Consider the following 19326-nt stretch of genomic DNA (forward strand, 5'->3'; position numbering starts at 1 on the left):
GTCTGCGACCTCTGTTACTAATGTTACCACTAGCAGTTAATAACGGTGTCCTTGTTTTCTGCTTCTTCTGTGGGGTGGGGAGTGGAGTTCTTTCGGTCTTGTTTTCCTGATCGATATTTGTAAGTTCACCTTTGGTTGCTGGATGCTAGCCTGGTGGGTTCCAATCTCCTGCAATCGGCGGAGTGCCGATGGATAGTAATATTCTTCTTTTCATGTGCCACACTACAATAGTACACGTCATGTACATTCTCCTGTGGGTTTGGGGCTTCCACGGTCCCTTGTTCTTGGTGGGTTTTATATGTAGGACTCGGTAGCACAGCGATCCTCTATATGTGGTCATTGCTCTATATACACGTACATGTATGGTCAAATTGTTCAGAGACCACTATGGGACTCTGCTCTGGGCATGAAAATTATGTCGTTATTCGCGAATTGTCGTTATATCCGCAGTCGTTATACGCGAAGTTGACTGTATACATGTTCTCTCTATAAGTGGTCACAAGCATATGGCGGGCAGCATATACAGTCATGTATATGGCCACTCCATACATGTATATGGTCGCCTGCCATGCAATTTGTTTAGACAATCAAATCTTCTAAATACTGTAATTTCAGAAATTTTCGGTGTACTTTTATTTTCGGTACTTTCGGTGCGTCTGTTTCATACCTAAAATTTCAATACACCGAACAAACACTAACACGGAACTGCTTCTCTGTACCGAAAATTTCTGTTCACCTAACCTAGCCTGTTGCCCTCATACCGAAAATATTGAGCACCGAAAATTTCTGAAATAGACCGATCCCCTTATTATTGTCTGGGTTCGAGCAAGGGGGCAACTCCGCAGTCGCGTGGGATCCTGCTGCACACACGCGACCAACCTCACCTCGGCCGTGCGCGACTTCTCGCATGCGAAGTGCAGAGCACGCGAAATCTACATGCAGTGCAAGCCTGTCTACAAAAAATGTCACAAGGACTTTTGATTTGAGCTGTTTTGTTTTTGTTCAGACGTCTTCCTTTTTACGACTTCAGGATGCCTTCTCAGGATCATTGCTGCGTTCCTCACTGTCAGAACAGGAGGACGATGCAAACAAGTCATTTCACTCCTTTCCTCGTGTGGAGCCACAGCGGCCTGGAGCAGCGGATCCAGGCTATGCCCCGTGAGGAAGGGCGTAGTTTTAGGGTCACTCTGAATAGTTGCAGCGATCATTTCGATCCCGAAATCGAAATCGTTTTGCCCAGCTCTACAAGGGCAGGATGAGTCCAGGAACCCGAACAGCTGTCCTACGGTACCAGGTTTGCTTTTCGCAAGAGAGTGGAGTCTGGACGCCCTGCTCCCCATGCTCGCAAAACAGTATTTGCTGAGCCTAGTGCAGTTCGGTCATGGAAGTGCAGCGTCTGCATCACGAGCTCCCCATGCTCCCAAACCAGTATTTTGCTGAGAGGCAACGGTACTTTGAGTTGGAAAGGAAGCTGGCTTAGTGCAGTTTGGTCCTGTAATGGAAGTGCAGCATCTGCATCAGGAGCTGGCAGCAAGTAGAGCTCGTGTACAGAGTCTCGTGGAGCAGTTGGACGATGTGAGGACTGGGGTGAAGAAAGCCGAAAAACAGCTTACGTACAGTAACATAAAGAAAGACTCTGAGCCGCTCCAGTTTCTGACTGGTTTGCCTTCAGGTGTTTGGACTGCTCTGTGGGACTCCTTTGAGCCTAGCCGAGAAAATGTACTGCGCCGCGCCAGATCTGCGAAGACGGAAACTGAGGGACGGCGGATACAGTTGGAGGTGGCCGTAAATCGCCAATGAGCATGTAATGGAGGATCAGCTGCTATTGGCATTGATGTGTCTAAGCCTGGGCCGAATGGAACAGAAGCTGGCATGCGTGGCACAAGTTAATCATCCGTTTCACGGTATATAGCTAGCTGAGCTGGAAAGATGTCTTGTTCCTCCGTTTGGGCATGATCCCCATTTGGGCGAGCTGGCGAGATGTTCAGTCATCGATGCCATGCACCGCAAGATATTCTGCATTGTGGATGAAACAGTTCTATTTTGCCATGCACTTAGGGTTCTCGCACCGGCACGGCACAACAAGACCCAACAGATCCTTGCGCTCGTATTTTCTCCCATGGTAACATTGCTGATCACAACACCCAGTAGCCAGTCGCAGATGCAACCAAATCAACCAGGTTCTCTTACTCTTTTTTTCCAATACTGAAACCAAGGTATACCAATATTTGCATCGAATGCAGTGATGATTTCAATACTGTCCACCAGTACAACGCATTACCAGACTGGCATATAATCATGATAATATTATCCATTTCGCAATCACTGTCATTGCTTTCTTAGATCTCCAATCATCAATATCGGACCATAAACCGTCTATCATCTTATATTATATCATCATTAATATCCTGCTACTATCCTCCTCTAACGATGAGCTCGAAGAAACGAAACAGCTGTCTTGAGGCGTAAACAATATCTGTCAACGGAAGTGTCCTTGCTGTGCTGGTGTGGGGTAATGTTCTGGGGTAATGTTCCTGGAACAAATGCCCCATTGCCGACTGCGGGCCAGGGAGCACGCAATCTGCCTTCCTGGGCGAGAAGTGTTCCAGCACAAGAAGCAGCACGAATACATGCTTACAAAGACCACCATCACCACCAGCCGGCACACAGCACTTCAAACACCATCCACTCCTTCCATGTGTTTGCACTGTCCTCCTCTAGCTCTTCACGCTCAACAAATACCACGCACTGCTCATCGTTTTTTTTTTATGCTTCCTCTGGGTTGGCTAGCCCTTCGACTTGACAAAACAGCGATCACCACTGCTATCGTCACCTCATAGCAGTCGCTTCCACCAGTGGCTTTTCCTGTCTTTGCAAGGTGTCCAAGGATGGCTGCTGTTGTCACTACAGGCAAATCAGAAGTACTTTAGTGGCTGATGTCCAACCAGATCGTTGGAAAATCGATTTTTCCACTTCAGGGCTGCTGATCGCGATCGCGACTTGGTGACTTCGCAGCACCACGGTTACCTTCATAGAAGATGGCTCTGGAGAGGAAAAGGCAGACCAGAAAAAGGTTACTATTATCTTCAGCACCGATCTCAAGGAGAAAGAAATACGGTCTGCTGTAGCCTAGGCACAAAATAAATCTCACAACACGATTCGCGATTCGAATAATACCAACAACAAAAAAACTCACCTCTGGAGTAACTCCTGTTTGTGGCCCGAGATCGTTCTCTCCCGCGCCTTGAAAAAATCCTGCAGCTGCATCACAGTCCATGTCTCTCTCGAAGACTCTGCTCCTACCAGCAGGAGGTTCAGCACCGCTCGAAGCCATCGCAAACCACTTGAACTAAGCAGAAGACATTCCAAAACAAACCTGAAACACACTGTCAAAGATGCTGTCACGTTCAAAAACTAGCTCGATCGCGAGTGAGGTTGCCCCCGTGCTCGAACCCAGTATAATAAGGGGATCGGTCTATTAGAGTACATGACTTTGTAGTAGTGGACATGGAAATCCCGTCGCACGTCTAGCGGTCGCAGGGTGCTGGACATGCAGCCTAGCGCCTTGACTTGCCGTAGATCTACACACATGCTGCAGACTGCAGTGCAGCGCGCTGGTCGCATCGGATCAACACAACAGACAGTTTGTCAGTCATGTGATCTGCATGCATGAAATGCCGACCTTCTCTCGTTCTGTGCACGCTGACCAGGCCGGGCCGGCCCCAGTCATCAGTGCCAGTGGTCATTCGACTGGATTTCCATGTCCACGCCAGCGCATGAGTAGACTAGTGCTACTGAGTCTGTAGTCTGTAGTACACGAGTCTACAGACTACAAAGTAGATCTACACAGTAAAGTGACACTGACTGTGTACAGCACTACAGGCTAGCTAGCTCGCTACATCAGTACAATGTATGCAGCTACTATGCTGCGAAGTGCGATGCCGAGCATGGACTGGACTGCCGGCCGGATAATCTGATTCTGATCCGAAGATTGAATGAAAAAAGGCTGCGCGCAGCAAACATGACCAAAAAATCAATAATGAGGCGTGTAAAACAAATCATTCATTATTCTTGTTCTTTTCTGTATTTTGTTTGAACTAGTATTGCAGTCCCAGCAGATTACCGGCAGTCGTTCCTACTTGCGGCCCAACTGATCCAGAATGATCATGCAACCATTTCGGAATCTGTGTAAATGCCATTTCAATTACAAAGCCGCTATTTTCGTGCTTTGCGTGGTGAGTGCACTTAGCTGGAGAGCACTTTCTCCCAGCACATTGCTTGGCAAAGGGGTGGAGGACCGGGTGGTGAGTCGACTAAAAGAGGAATATCGGCAGCGGCAGCAGCAGCGAGAGGTCTTGAAGTCACCTACCAGCCAACAGGTGGAACACTCCGCACTGCAGCCGGCCACAACTCGCAGCGCAACGTCAGCAGTCCAGAGCAAGCCGCAGCGATCCAAATTAGAAGTGACGACTACAATATTCGCCAGCGCCAGTACCCACAGCGCATCGTCAGCAGTCCGAAGCACGCCTCAGCGAGCCAGATCAGTAGCGAAGACCACAGTGCATGGCAGTACCTCTCTCCGAAGTACTCCTGTAGTTACATCAAAGCCAGCACATGCCGTGACACAGAGATATAACCAGACCCTGTCAATCACCTCTGCCTCTGCCTCTGCCTCTTCATCAGCTGCACCAAAGAAGAAAATCATCACAACTCCCACTGTGCTTGTGGATGAGAAGACGGGGATTCGTCTGGGCACCTTCATCTATATGGTATTAGGCGAGGGTGAGCCTCAGAAACGGTGGTTGAATCGAGCGAGCTGGCCAGACGTAAACCTGCTCTACGTAAGCTGGAAATCTGACGTGACTGTACAGCTCCAGGGGCACGTCTCGGAAACGTTTCGATACGTATTCTATGCTAAGTCGACATGGACTTCGTCGCGTAACCACATGGCAAAGCTTGGACATCAGTGGGAACTTGAGCAGAAATGGCGCTTTGAGTATTTCGTCTTTTTTGACGAGGACGTATTACTGGGGTATCGCACGCCGGAGAACCCCACGAAAGTTGTGTTGGATTTCCCCAATGACGACACAGCATTGCACAAGTTCAACGAAGTGCTTCTCCGAGATCGGCCCATGAAAGCGGGGGTCAGCTTCAACGAATTTGACTGGAACAAGAAAAATCTGCGTTGCCAGAGCCGATGTCAGGCGGACAACTTGGTAATGGCGTATCATCGCTCAGCAAATCGCTTTCTGGAGCCATACACCACACACTTCGATAAAACGAATTGGTGGCTGTCTGCTTACATTCTAAACATGTACATCTCGGTTATTGGCCCTGAATACTGTGCCAGTTACAATGAAATAGTGGTCGATCGCAAGACGCAGGTGCATAACTACAAGTATCCGCGCAATGACCTGATGTGGGATGATGCTATCATGTTTGTCAACCAGTGCCTCTCTGGAGCAAACTTCTCCGATTTCAGTATTGACTCTAACATCACAGCCGTTAAAGAGCAAATACAAACTTCACTATCTCGGCAACCGTACGGCTGGCCCGACTGTAAACGCAACGCACAAGGTGTAAACTTTGGCGAACTGCTGAAATCTAAGACCAGCTTTCCACAGACTTGCACGTAACTGACAGAGCCCGATGGAGAATCCGAGAGGTGCGTGTGTGTGCGTTTGGGTCGGTAGGTGCATGCACGGTTTATTCGCGTAGTGTGATAATTATGTAGGTAGGGTGGTGTGTGTGTGCGCGTGTGGGTGTGTGTACGTGTGAGTGTGTGTGGCGAGCGGGCGCGCTCACTAGAGAGAGAGAGAGAGAGAGAGAGAGAGAGAGAGAGAGAGAGAGAGAGAGAGAGAGAGAGAGAGAGAGAGAGAGTTGGGTAACACCAAGAGTCCACAACCAAGAGTGTGCAACGCGCGATAGGGTCTTGTCACGACTCGTTCTCAACATTACTAGTACGTCATTTTCATATAGCGTATGCCGCGGCCTGCACGCGCAGCTACATGAAAATGACGTAATGTTGATAACGAGTCGTGACAGACATTTATGTGGCGTTGCACACTCTGGGGGTTATGGACTCTAGGTAACACCTTTTGTATTACTTTTTTATTTGAATTCTCTCTAACCTGTGAAGAATGATTTATCTTCACAAAGATACTTATATGTTTGTGTGTGTGTGAGGTGTGTGGGTTTCTGTGTTGGTGTGTGTGTGTGTGTGTGTGTGTGTGTGTGCCTGTGCATTAAGATTTGTGAACATGTGTTGTTTGGCGTTACTCCTCGTCGAAGAGGACAATTATTGCAAAATTAGCTCACTACGTTGTTGTCATTGTTATCTTTATATTCCTTTGAAGTTTCTGTCGTTCGGAACTTGATAAACTATCACCTTGTGGTGGGACTTGTTATCTTATTATCTTTAAGCTATATGAGTCGTCTTCTCCCACTTGATCAATTCTACCATTCTTGAATAGAAGGGAACGAACACGTTCGATACGAAATGAAAAGCATCTTCTTGGCTTGATGTGTGAAAATGTGCGTGGACGCTTGCGATCTTACCTTCGTTTAAAATTATATCCGTCTGCGACCTCTGTTACTAACGTTACTACTAACAGTTAATAACGGTTTCCTTGTTTTCTAAGTCTTCTGCGGGGTGGGGAATGGAGTTCTTTCGGTCTTGTTTTCCTGATCGATATTTGTAAGTTCACCTTTTGTTGCTGGATGCTAGCCTGGTGGGTTCCAATCTCCTGCCTTCGGCCAAGTGCCGATGTATAGTAATATTCTTTTTATGTGCCACACATACTTCAAGTACATGTTACATGTACTTGAAGTATGTACATTCTCCTGTGTGTTTGGGCCTTCTGTGGCTTCCACGGTCCCTTTGTTCTTGGTGGGTTTTAGATGAAGGACTCGGTAGCCCAGCGATCCTCTGTATGTGGTCATCGCTCTATATACATGTATGGTGAAGTTGTTCAGAGACCACTATACGTGGTCTCTCTATATGATTGTGTTCACAAGCTAGGGACCGGCGGCTTCTCCTCGAAAAGGTGGCAAATTCTGCTCGAAAAGCAGTGAAATTGGCAGAACCATACAAACCTTATGGCGGGCAATTCCTCGAATTCTGCTCCATTTTTTTTATCCAAATACCAAACATGCATGAAACTTACCAGAAAACGTACCGAATTCTGCCAATTTTCTGCCGGCAGAATCCGCCGGACCCTATCACAAGCATTATGGCGGGCAGCATATACAGTCATGTACATATACATGGTCACTCTATACATGTATATGGTCGCCTGCCATCCATTTTGTTTAAATATGATCACAACAATCGATCAACAAGGGAAAAGAGGAAAGCAGTTCATTGAAAAACTGAACCGTAAAACCTTGCTGCAACATGTCTAAAAAAACCAACAATTGGGATAAATTCTTGCAAAAATAATTGAACAGTCAGTTCATGCAAACAATGTGCTTATACATGGCGAACAAAATGAAATAAATTCTTGCAAACTAAAATAGTAACTTCACACAAACCATGTGCTGCAACATGATCTATGAGACTCTTTGTTTGATATTTCGATTTTTAGTTTTTGAAGTACGCCGTGTGGACTTTCCAACTCTATTGCCCTGTTTCATCTTCAAACTGCATTCTACAAACAGATCAACCTTTAATATAGCAGTGATAATAGAATAAGTGCTTCAATTTCATAAACTGCAAGTACAACTGCAAGCACACCAGGCTCAGACAACAAGAAAGAAAACCAGTCAAACTGAAAGCAACGAGTCAAAACGACTGCTCAATTCATGGTGACCTTGTTGGCAACTAGCTAACACGGGTAACGGATACCGACTGATCAGCAGAGACTACCGGTATCTGAAAAATGGAGTTGTCATTGTGTGCAGATAAATATTTTGTTTTGTTTTGCTTTGCAGTTGTTGCCGCGGTCAGGCCAGTGAAATCATGTTCTGTGATTGCCCGTAAACATTTTTTTTATGGTTACCATGTTCATACCAGGGAGCCATCCCTGGTTCATACTGCAGCACCATCATGACTATCAGCTTTTTATTATATTTTTAATATTTTTATGAAAGTGCACATGCCTACATATAGAATTGAAGAGAACAACAACAACAACATCAAGACATAGGGGACTACAAAGGGCGCAGCTCGTGACCCTGTAGAGCGGTGCACCATGTCGACTGTACACTGAACAGAGATGTGGTGACCATAGGTAGAGCCGTGACCATTTATAGAAGCGTGACCAGTAGTACAATGATGGTAATAATAATAATAATATCTTTATTAGGATGACCCAGAGGCTTGTCGCCTATCAAGGGGTTCACTGCTTTGAAGGATGTACATGTACATGTATCACACAGCAATGTCTCAACCAATTTCTTTTCCGGCGAGTTATGTGTAAAACACTCATCAGACAGCATGACCAAAACTAGCATTCACAAGAATATATACGGAGGGTGCAAGAGAAAAGAGGGCAGAGGTGATGGACTGAAGATGGGCTGATGCTTCCTGCAGCTTTATCTGTGAAAGGAATTCGGGTGGACACACCCCATGCCCTTAGCGCTGCATATCCGAACCCGTTCCGTTATTTTACAACGTGTCGGCACTTGGCCATCGTCAGGTAATAAGAACAATTATCCATATGAAAATCGCTCTGTGAGCGGTTCTGAAAAACCTTAACTGGTGCTGCCCCGTCGTAAAAGTAAGAAATTAGAACTGGAGCATTCCCCCCCCCCCCCCAAATGCGAACAGATCCACCTAAATCGCGAATGACGGGACCCGAACGCACCAGTAGCACGAGGTCGGGAGGGCACAGGATCACAGCAATTATCATAGGGTGACACCACCACTACTATAGTGCAGTACATTGCACATTGTATCAGTGGCAGTGTATTGCTAGTACACGTACAATTATCGACGACCATGGACAACGTCCCCATCTGCATCCACAGCTAGGAACCTCGTGCTACTAGTGCGTTCGGGTCCCGTCATTGGCGATTTAGGTGGATCTGTTCGCATTTGGGGGGGGGGGGGGAATGCTCCAGTTCTAATTTCTTACTTTTACGACGGGGCAGCACCAGTAAAGGTTTTTCAGAACCGCTCACAGAGCGATTTTTATATGGATAATTTCAGTTCTTTTTCCGTTCCCTCCCCACCCCAACCCCGAAGGTGAACATGATGAGCACGCGCGCGATGTACTGTATGTAGCCATGAGACTGCAATAACACACTGATACATACCAGCCCTCCCCACCTCGCTACCCCGCACACAGATACACAAACACGCGGGTGCACACGGCACACCCATGTGGCCACGCACACATACGCACATGCACACGACACAAACAGGAAATTCTTCATGTATAATGCTATGCAAAGCAGTGGCCACCGTACTTCAGGAAGTCAGATGTGAAACAAAAAAATTCAACCACAGTCAACTTCGATAATAACGACTGCGGATATAACGACAATTCGCGAATAACGACAGAATTTCCATGCCCAGAGCAAAGTCCCATCCAACTGTAATACAATCATATAATGGGACTTCGGGTAAAACGACACTTCGCGAATAAGGACACTTTTCTGATGCCCCGTCGAGTGTCGTTATAAGTGAAGTTGACTGTACAATGTGTAGACAAGCTGACGGCCAAAGCACAACATTAGTCTGACTGCCGATTTTCAAAAGCCTGTTTTACGTTTCCTTTTTATGCTGACAAGCTGAAAGTTTGTATGCTGGTAGGCAGCCCCTTTGGGATTGTACCTGGCGTAGTTGGCCATCGCGGAGCTGTGCACAACCTCGCGAAATCGTCGACTTTTGATTTCGAGGTTCGAACAATACGCACCCCATGCGCTGCTCAAAGCCGCACAAATTTGAATACCTGAGCAGGTGATGTGAATGACGACGCCGGCCCCCGGGAAAATTTGAATTCAATTCTCAACACTCGAAGTAGATGACAATTGTCCTTGCCTTTCGACCACACGACAGTTTTTAGTTATCGTCAGGTGTATTGAGGTAGAATGGAGAGTGAGGAGAGCAGCACCGAGGACGAGGACTGTGCGGACCCCTCACCCAGCAGTAGCATTCTGGTTTTATGCGAGCCGACACGACGAGGAAATGAGGAGAACTAGGGGTGAAACGGTTCCATGTTTTTCATGTTCGGGTACCCGAATGCCAGCATTGTTTCCCACGGTTCGGGTATCGGTTCCATGCACTCTTTTCTCCAGACCGACAAAATGCGTTTGCGACAATTATTTTTCAGAAAAAAACATTTTTACAAACAAGAATGAGACATCGGAGAGTCCAAGTGCGAAGAATAATAATGACCAGAGAACTCTTTGGAAGAGTGGGAATCGTAAGGTAAGACATTTAAAATCTTGAGTAGACTTGACGTGTACATGTGCATGTATTTGTACAAGAACGAGGTTTTTCGAGTTTCGGTTCGAAATTTGACGGAACGGGTACCCGACTCTTTTCAGCTGGCGGTTCCAAAACCGGTTCCTTACCCGAACCGTTTCACCCCTAAGGAGAACGCAGGTGAGTTTATTTTGTAATTTAAATTTGTTAGTTTTGAAGCTCTTGAACAAACAGCCCGGACTGCCTGTGCATGTATCCCACTGTTCCTGCAGCTGGTATGTCTTGGGAGCGATGCTTGTGCCACTGCTGCCCTGGCGCTACCAATCAGCGGAATGTTACAGATGTGTCTTGGCCGAGAATCGTGAAAGCAGCATTGTTACGGCAGGATGCAACTTGTGCCTTCCTGGTTCAACAGAATTGCGCAGATGAGAATGCGGAACCTCGTGGGTTTGTACATGTAGAGTGTTACAGGAAGTACACGCACAAGAAAAGTCTCGAGAGAATCTCAAAAGCCCAAGCAAATGCCAACAGTTCTTGCTCTGATTCCTCAGTCTCAGATGAGGATGATCAGCCACCACCTCCGAAAAGGCCATGTACACGTAGCACAGCGCCACAGCCAACACAGAAAGAGCTGTGTTTGTTCTGCCAACAACAGAGCAAGCGGAAGCGAGGGAAGCCAGCTGAAAAGCTGTCAGTGTGCGAGAGCTTTGACGCAGCGCAGAGGATTCTGGACGCTGCGTTGGAGAAGGAAGATGCCCGCATACTCCTGGAGGTCCAGAGTAATCCGGATTGTATCGCTACCGATACTGTATACCATCGCTCGTGCTATGCCAAGTTCACCCTCTGTACTACACAGTCGAGCCGGGAGCGATCTGAGACTGCATCGATATACCAGCAGGCCTTCGATGTTGTCGCTGATGTCATCGACAACGAGATCTTGCAGCAAGATGGGAGAGGAGGCATACGAGCTGTCACCATTCAGTTTCTGCGCAGCAAATTCGTTGCTAGGCTTGAAGCACTCGGCAGGCCAAGCCCTAACTACAAAACGGAGCTGGTCAAAGCGAGGATACTGAATCAGTACCAAGGCCGGGTGAAGTTCGTTCGCTCCTCTGTCACGGAGCCGGAGAAGGTGATTGCCGCTCACCTCAGTGAGGAGAACTATATTGGCTTGATGACATCTGTGATTGGCGATCTCGGAGGGCGAACAGAAGAAGACGATGAGGTCTTCATGGTGTCAGCTGCGCCGGCAATTTCGGCGTCCCCAGGATCTGGGACGGCATCAGCCGTACTGTCATTGATGAACTTCTTCCGTGACGTCGTCTCCCACATCTTGGGAGCGGCGTGGCCAGCAATTGCAGCTGTATATAGTAGTAGTAGTAGTAGTAGTAGTAGTAGTAGTGTTAATGTGTGTGTGTGTTTGTGCATGTATGGGTGGGGTTGTCAAACGTGTGTGTGCTGCTGCTGCTGCTGCTATTGTTGTTGTTGTTGTCGATTTAGTTGTTGCTGTTTTTGATGTCTGACTAGGTGTAAACATCAATACAGCTGGCCATTACATATGCCTGGCAGATGATTCGCTAGTGATCCTTTGTGCTGGCAGTTGACACTCTAATTCACATTTTTTTTGTATTGTCTTGTCTTTACTTTATTCTCCCAAGAAGACGGAAAGCCTGAACATGCTTGCTCTTACAAACGCTTCCGGATTGATGGTCCTGATGGGGATTCAGTGAATTTTCTTACTTCTGTGAAGAAGTTAATTACGATCGGCTTGACATACTGCTAAAATTAAAGGCTAAATACCACGAGAACACTGCAATTCAGTTCCAAATAAAAGAAAAAAAAGTCGCCCGATGTGGGGTTTGAACCGGCAACGTCTTGAATTTTTGAATTTTTCAGGGTCTTGAGTGCTTGAAGAAGGTGCTTCAATGGCCGGAGATTTGTGAAATTCCAGTGCAGAAAATCTCTCGGTATGTCTGTTCCTGCACAGCTCTAGCATGGCCAACTAAAAGATTCAGCTTCCTACAAGTATAGTCAATGCACTGTAGAAATTGCAGGTTATCAGCAGAAAAAGGACTGAGCACGCCTGTTGATACGAGCGATTTCTCAAATTTGGCTGCCGGTCTACATAGCAAACATGACATTTGCTCAAGGATTGCAGTTTGCAGACCACGCCATGGAAGGAGCGAATACAGAATGTAATATCATACAAAGTGACAAGCAAGGAAGTGGCCACCATACACCAGAAACTTGCAGAAAGTCACATATCCAACAGATAGAGAAGTGAACAGCAATCTGGTACAGCCCACACAAGACAAAGCTGACCTGATACTCGTCCCAGGATCGTAAGTGGCAGATCCTTTTCAATGCATAACATGCAGGTGTACGTTACACGCATGGACAACATCTGACCGTGTCGCCAGCACACAATGTCATCACAAGTATACCCCACAACTTACACACATGCACAGTAGAAGCTCAATGAAAGCAATGGAAAAGTACGATGTGGTTGCTGAAGCATCTTCACACTTCAAATTCAGACTTCAATGTGGTCGTCACAGGATGATATACCTGCAAGATACAAGTGATGCAGAAAGAAAGCAGAAGGTCATGAGGTAGGCTATGAGACACCACAAACGGGTCACCTACATGTATGTTCAGGGCTAGTGCACTCACATGCAGAATTATCATATTCGAGCATTTCCCAAACTGAGAAGTGCAATGAAATCCACTTGCATGCAGAGGAGCAATTTTGCAGTGTGATGCGTAATTTGACACGATCTGCGATGCTGCGTGCGATGCAAACTCGCGCAAAATATCATTCACGGAATGACTGCAAGAGGTCAGTGATGCAACAACGCCCTGCTGACATGTGTCTCAAAGCTCAACAAGAACCTGCGTTTGTCACCATGGCACTCGCATAGCCGGTACAACTGGTACAAATGTGCAAGCAATTCACGAGTCTTTCGTCTTGCCTCCTCAGATAACCACTGCAAGGGTGCGACAACAACCTTCGGCCTGACAAGGTGCTTCCAGACAATCTTGGCAAGATTTTTAGACAAGGTGCTTCCAGACAATCTTCGCACTGGTTGGTACACAGTTCACTATGAGGTTTGTATTGTCAGCACACAAGTCATGCATGAGATGCAGGTTGTCGTCAATTGGCAATGGAAGGTGGAGTATTTTGTTCGTGGCACCTCACTCGCTTTGAATGCGGTCGACTGCCATGCTTTGTGTCTAGCTTGTAACATGTCTGGAAGGGTTCCAATTTTTGAATGAGTAATTTTTCGAATGAATTTAGTCGCGACAAGCACTGGGGTACAGGGTGAAGGTGCAAGTCATTGAGAACGCAAGATGGCGGCATGCTGTCTTTCTTCACGTACAGTTTGCAAACCCTGCAAATGAACATGGCATCTGTAGCGTGCGACTGTACACCATTAACTATTGGCAAGATATACACACACCTTAAACGTAACGAACTACAAGAATAGAGTGAGTACAATGCGCTGTCGACCTGATAACGTGTTGGAAGATAACAGGTATACCGTCCCACCGTAGGTCTACCCTTCATCATTCCTCATTCACCATCGCGCGATATCATGGCACACACTGGCAACATATCAAGGGATGCCTTACCGTCGCCTATAGGGGACGTCTTCGCAGCAATGTTTTTCGTCCTGCGCATACAGTCCGCCGACGCGACAGAGTTTACGGGCCCGTTCCAGTTGTAGAAGACATTCGATTCATCGGGCCAGTGCAGCAACAGGGCCGTGGGCACACAGGGGCAGAGGAAAGACATTGTGAGTGGACAAGAAATATGCAGTGGCAAGTGCCATGAATGTCAAGTTCTCATTTCTAATTGAGCTATTACTTACAGTCCTGCCATTGCTCGCTCGTCCTGATTCCTCCTCGTTCGTCTGTGTCCACTTCTGCCGTTCTCCTCCCCGTCACAGCGTCAGGTCAGTGCTTTCTCACTAATTTCTCAATGGCACTTTTCGGGACGGGGTACGATGCCTCCAAAGGCCTAGAGCGGACGTCTTTGCAGCAATATTTTTCGTCGGCGGACGGGACAGCGTTTACGGGGCCGTTCCAGTTGCAGAAGACATTCATCAATGGCACTTTGCGGTACGGGGGTACCGGAAGGAGTTCGCACCATTGGCAGAACCATACAAACGGCGGAAATTCCTCGAATTCTGCTCCATTTCTTTCTCCACATGCCAAACATGCATGAAACTTACCAGAAAAAGTACCGAATTCTGCCAATTTTTCTGCCGGCAGAATCCGCTGGACCCTACACCTCTATGCAGCGGGGGGGGGGGGGGGGGGGGGGGGGGGAAGGTGCAACTGTGCACATCACGGAGAAGAAGCAACAGAAGGTAGCGCGCCATTGTGCTCTGCGAAGTCAGGGTGCATGCCGAATAATTATGGTGTTCATTCTAGCACAATACAGTAGGGGAACAGCGAAGCCCATACGCCAATTAGGCACCGGCGGATTATGCTGGCATAATTTGGTGGTAGAAAATTTGGAGCATAATTTGGCATCCTCTCGGAGGTGGGAGCATAACTACACGATTATACCACAGTTCTACTATGTAGGCTATACAATTGTGTACAATGCACCTGATCAGTGCTGGTGGTCTGCATGGTAAAGGGTTCGGAGGTCATGTAGATAGTGTTTTCAATGAAAAGCATGCAGGGTAGAAATCATGGCAATACAGTATTGTATGCTCGAACTCGTCTTCTTCAAAGTTCTTTCTCACACTGACACAGTACATGATGTAGCAGAAGATGCGGGTGAATCAGCCTTCAGCAGGTATCCCGGGGCGGACGAGGTAGTGGCGGGTAGTCCGCAAAGCTCCGTTTACATGTACATACATGTACATCACATTTGTACATTATGCATGTTACCAAGAGTTCAAGGGGTTATGAACTCTTGATGTTACGAAGTCACGAGGCTCTGGATTTTAGCAGTCAGGATATGACTGCAGGCTATCGATATTGCTCGAAATTGATGTATAGTTGATGTTCGGTCATGATGGAAGGAGAAGTGGAGCTACGGGTGAGATGAGCTGATTATTCGCAGGGTGAGGGTGACATCGGTTGGACAAGTATGATGATTACGAAGACCGTGAGTTGAACATGATAATAATTTTCAAAGGTAACTCTAACTAATTTGGCAATGAAATAATATTTTTGCTGAAGTACAAAAGAAATCAAGTGATGAATAGAAGAAGTAATGTTGTCTCTTTTCCATGTTGATCTCTAACATGCATGGACACCTTGATATGGGGATACTCATGTATTTTGTTGTACTTATGGCCACTTGCAACTTGCAAGTACGAAAAAAGCACAATTTTCCGAACTTTGAGGCTCCATAAGTACAACAAAGTGAATATATATCCCCGGGTGCCAAAGCATAATATGAGGATTTTACGAGCATAATGCGAGAATCCTTGAAAGCATAATTCCATGATTTCGCGAGCATAATCCGCCGGAGCCTAACGCCAATGCACCATGAGGTTAATCACAGAATGTGCGAGAAAAGCAGACAACCGCGAGATCCCACACTTCCCATTCCTAACTGTTATCACCAGGGAACTTTTCCACTGTATTCATTGTTCGTCTTACTCTTACCTGACGATGGCCAAGTGCCGACACGTTATAAAGAAAGGAATTGGTTCGGATGTGCAGCGCTATGGGAATGGGTGTGTCCATCCGAATTCCTTTCACAGATGAAGCTGCAGGAAGGCCCAGCCCTTCTTCAGACTTGTTTCTCCTCTTCCCGGAGCGAGGCAGCGTGGCGGTTTGTGCAATGGTCTTGGATGCTGCAGAGGAGCGGGTGTCATTTGTCTTTTCTTATGAAAGTACCGGCGAGAGGGATTGATCCCCAGATTCATTTTGCAGTGAGCGCGGAAGCCAACATCATCCCGTCACACGACCATCAGAGAATACAGGAGACATCAGTATTGCCGCCGTCTTCTCCGCGATGTCATCGAAGACAAATACGCAGAGAAAGATTACCGTGGGAGGCAAGACCAGCTGTACAGAGAGCAAATGTGGACGTTTATACAGTCGGAATACCTATCGATCCGTTCTCTTCAACGTGCAGTGGTTACTGAAGAACGGATTAGTTCCAGCGTCAGGCTAAATCGGAAGATTTCTGGACTTCGAGAGGCGGATCAACGTGTAACGGAAACCCACAGCTCACCCCCCGGCCGATCTCAGGTAGCCGTCATTGGTGTTGCGTCACCTTTAGGGCATGCGGCCAATGCTGAGCCAGTCCATGAGCGGGGGTTGGTGATGGACGACTGTGTGTCCGACCAGACCAGCGTCTGCTGGAGCATGGACCTAGCTTTATCCCGTCGACGGAGAGGCTTACCAAGCAAGAACGAATGGAGGTTGAGACATCAGTAGAGATGATGGCTTTCACCCTTCGGTGGCAACAGCCCCAGTCTCAGGGTGTAGGCCTCAAGGAGGATGACCCGCAGCCGGAGATCAGACAGGACAAGAAGTTATGGAAGCTGCTGAAGTGTGGCTTTAAAGCAGCCCCCACAGATGAACGACAAAGACAAAAGGAACTTGGCCAACTTCCGCGACGAGGTGTTACTGGCAATGTGCATCCCGTATGGGTGGACACCTGCAAGGCTTCCATTCCATTGCTCCTATGCCCATGAAGTCAATGTGACGCACTCGCTTTCATGTCCCCATGGAGGTTTCCCGTCGATAAGTCATAACGATATCCGGGACACAACTGCCCAGTTGTTGGATCAGATGTTCTCGCATGTCTCCATTGAACCTGTGTTGCAGCCGCTGACTGGTGAGCAGTTTAGATATCGTACTGTTAATGTGGAGAACCATGCATGACTGGATGTGGCTGCCAGCGGTTTGTGGGGCAGTCGATTTGAGCGAACCCTTCTTGATGTTCGGCTGTTCAACCCATATGCTCGCTCAAATCGATCAACACCACGTACCGCTGTGTACCAACGCACGAGAAAAGGAAAATATGACATTATGAGGAACGTGTCAGGAACGTGGAGCAGGCATCTTTCGTTCCAGTGGTGATGGCGGCAAGTGGAATGATGGGGAAGGCGGCATCGACATTATACGCAAGGGTGGCCGCTCTTCTGGCAGCAAAGAAACCCAAGCAGTATTGTAACGTCATGGCCTATGTTCGATGTAAGTTGTCTTTCTCGCTACTTAGCTCTTGTTGTTGTTGTTGTTGTTGTTTATTTATTTTACATCGCAAGGCAAACGGGCAGTTCTGCCCAATATTATGGAAGCGATGACAACCAATAAGAGGAGTCAGAAATGAAGAGAAAAATAAATGAAAATAGAAATACGAAAATGGAAGTAGCAATGTATTACATGTATGTGTCTCCGAGGCTGCAGGAAGCTGTTTGCACGCCCGTTGTTCTGGAGGCTGGCGCTTTGTCTGCTGCACTGGCTGTGTCGGAGGCCCAAGTACCGGTCTGAATTCCAGCACATGTAATCCCCAGTTATCTACCCCCCCCCCCCTGCGTATTTTCTGTAATAATTATTTTGTTTTTGTGGAGCGCTTGGGATGCAATGAAGCCGAGACCCTATAGTCGGCCAAGCTGCCCCTGCCTCTCCCCCCACTCCTGCCATTCCATATGTCTCATCGCTGCCTTGCTGCTTTGTGCCGTCAAATGGTGTGTGTGTTTTTTGTAAAAAAATAAAAATAAAAAAATAAAATAAAAAACATGTATTTCAGTGATACGTTTTTTGAGGTTGTTTACTTCGTCATGCTGTTGCCCCTTGTGTGCTCCGCGTGCGGCTGGTGTGGATCTTTTCTTTTCCTTTGCTTTGAGGTCTTCACAAAAATTGTTTTGGGTTTTAGGTGCATTTCTATTACTGATCAAGATGGTATTTTTGCCCGTGCAAGAGGCTTGAATCATTGACGTAGTGGGCAAGGGGCCCAACTAGCCTTGATTGCCCGTGTCGTTCTTTGTAAATCTGAAATACATGTAGATGTAGGAGCTGGAGAAAGGCTGTTCCCCAAGGTGCCAATTCTGCACAGAAATAGCGATGAAAGGGATCTTCCATGATTGTTGAACTCAAATTTATGTAGGCGACGGCTATTCTGGCGACGGGCACTTAAGAAAATCTGGGTGTAAGTGAATATAATTATTTGAACATGGAGATAATCCCATTCCTAACAAATCTTCGCCGAAAGTCGCAACTAGCCCTTTCCCAAAGGTGCTCGCCCTTTTTCGACCTTTTTGGCCCTTTTAGGAAAAGCCCATTTCTTTCGCTCTTTATCGCGTTTTTGGTGAATATCGCCCTTTTTGAGCTTTTTTAGGTGAAAGCAATTAAAGTCCAGCAACACCCTCAATGCGTTTTTAAGCTTGATAAAATTTACATACGTCGATCTTCATTTACTAATCATTGATTTCAATTCTCTTTGTGTATTACTTCAAGCTCCAAAGTAAATCATATATGCTACCTGTACAATTCATTAGTAGTATAGTGCCGTAGGGGTTCTGATCCAAAAGTGACCTTTGACCCCTGGCTGCCAAATAAGGAAGAATAGTCCATATATGGCAGATGACCTTTGACCTTTGAGTTGACCTTTGACCTTTGAGGTGCCATATAAGGCAGAATAGTCCATATATGGAAGATGTCATTTGACCTTTGACCTTTGGTGTTGACCTTTGACCTTTCCATATAAGGACGAATAGTCCATATATGGCAGATGACCTTTGCCCTTTGACCTTTGACCTTTGACCTTTCCAAATACGGATGACCTTTGACCTTTCCAAATACGGATGATTGTTCCATAGAATGAATGTGACCTTTGACCTTTGGGATTGGTCTATATATGGGGTGAAGTGTCCTTATAAGGAAGGTGCACGTGGTTCAGGTGTGACCTTTGACCTTTGAGATTGGTCTATATATGGGGTGAAGTGTCCTTATAAGGAAGGTGCACGTGGTTCAGGTCA

The 19326-nt window shown here is 46.9% G+C and overlaps 1 long non-coding RNA gene across 1 annotated transcript; it reads right to left on the reverse strand.

Annotated features, from left to right (window-relative positions):
• Window positions 1–2181: 2181 nt before the first annotated feature.
• On the reverse strand, window positions 2182–3467 carry LOC135828551 (uncharacterized). Its single transcript, XR_010555705.1, has 2 exons — window positions 3197–3467; window positions 2182–3044 (listed from the first exon to the last, which is right to left on the reverse strand). It is a non-coding gene; the product is annotated as an uncharacterized LOC135828551 (long non-coding RNA).
• Window positions 3468–19326: the final 15859 nt, after the last annotated feature.

The sequence above is a fragment of the Sycon ciliatum genome, chromosome 12 (genome assembly GCF_964019385.1).
Source record: "Sycon ciliatum chromosome 12, ocSycCili1.1, whole genome shotgun sequence".
In the NCBI taxonomy this organism is placed as follows: domain Eukaryota; kingdom Metazoa; phylum Porifera; class Calcarea; order Leucosolenida; family Sycettidae; genus Sycon; species Sycon ciliatum.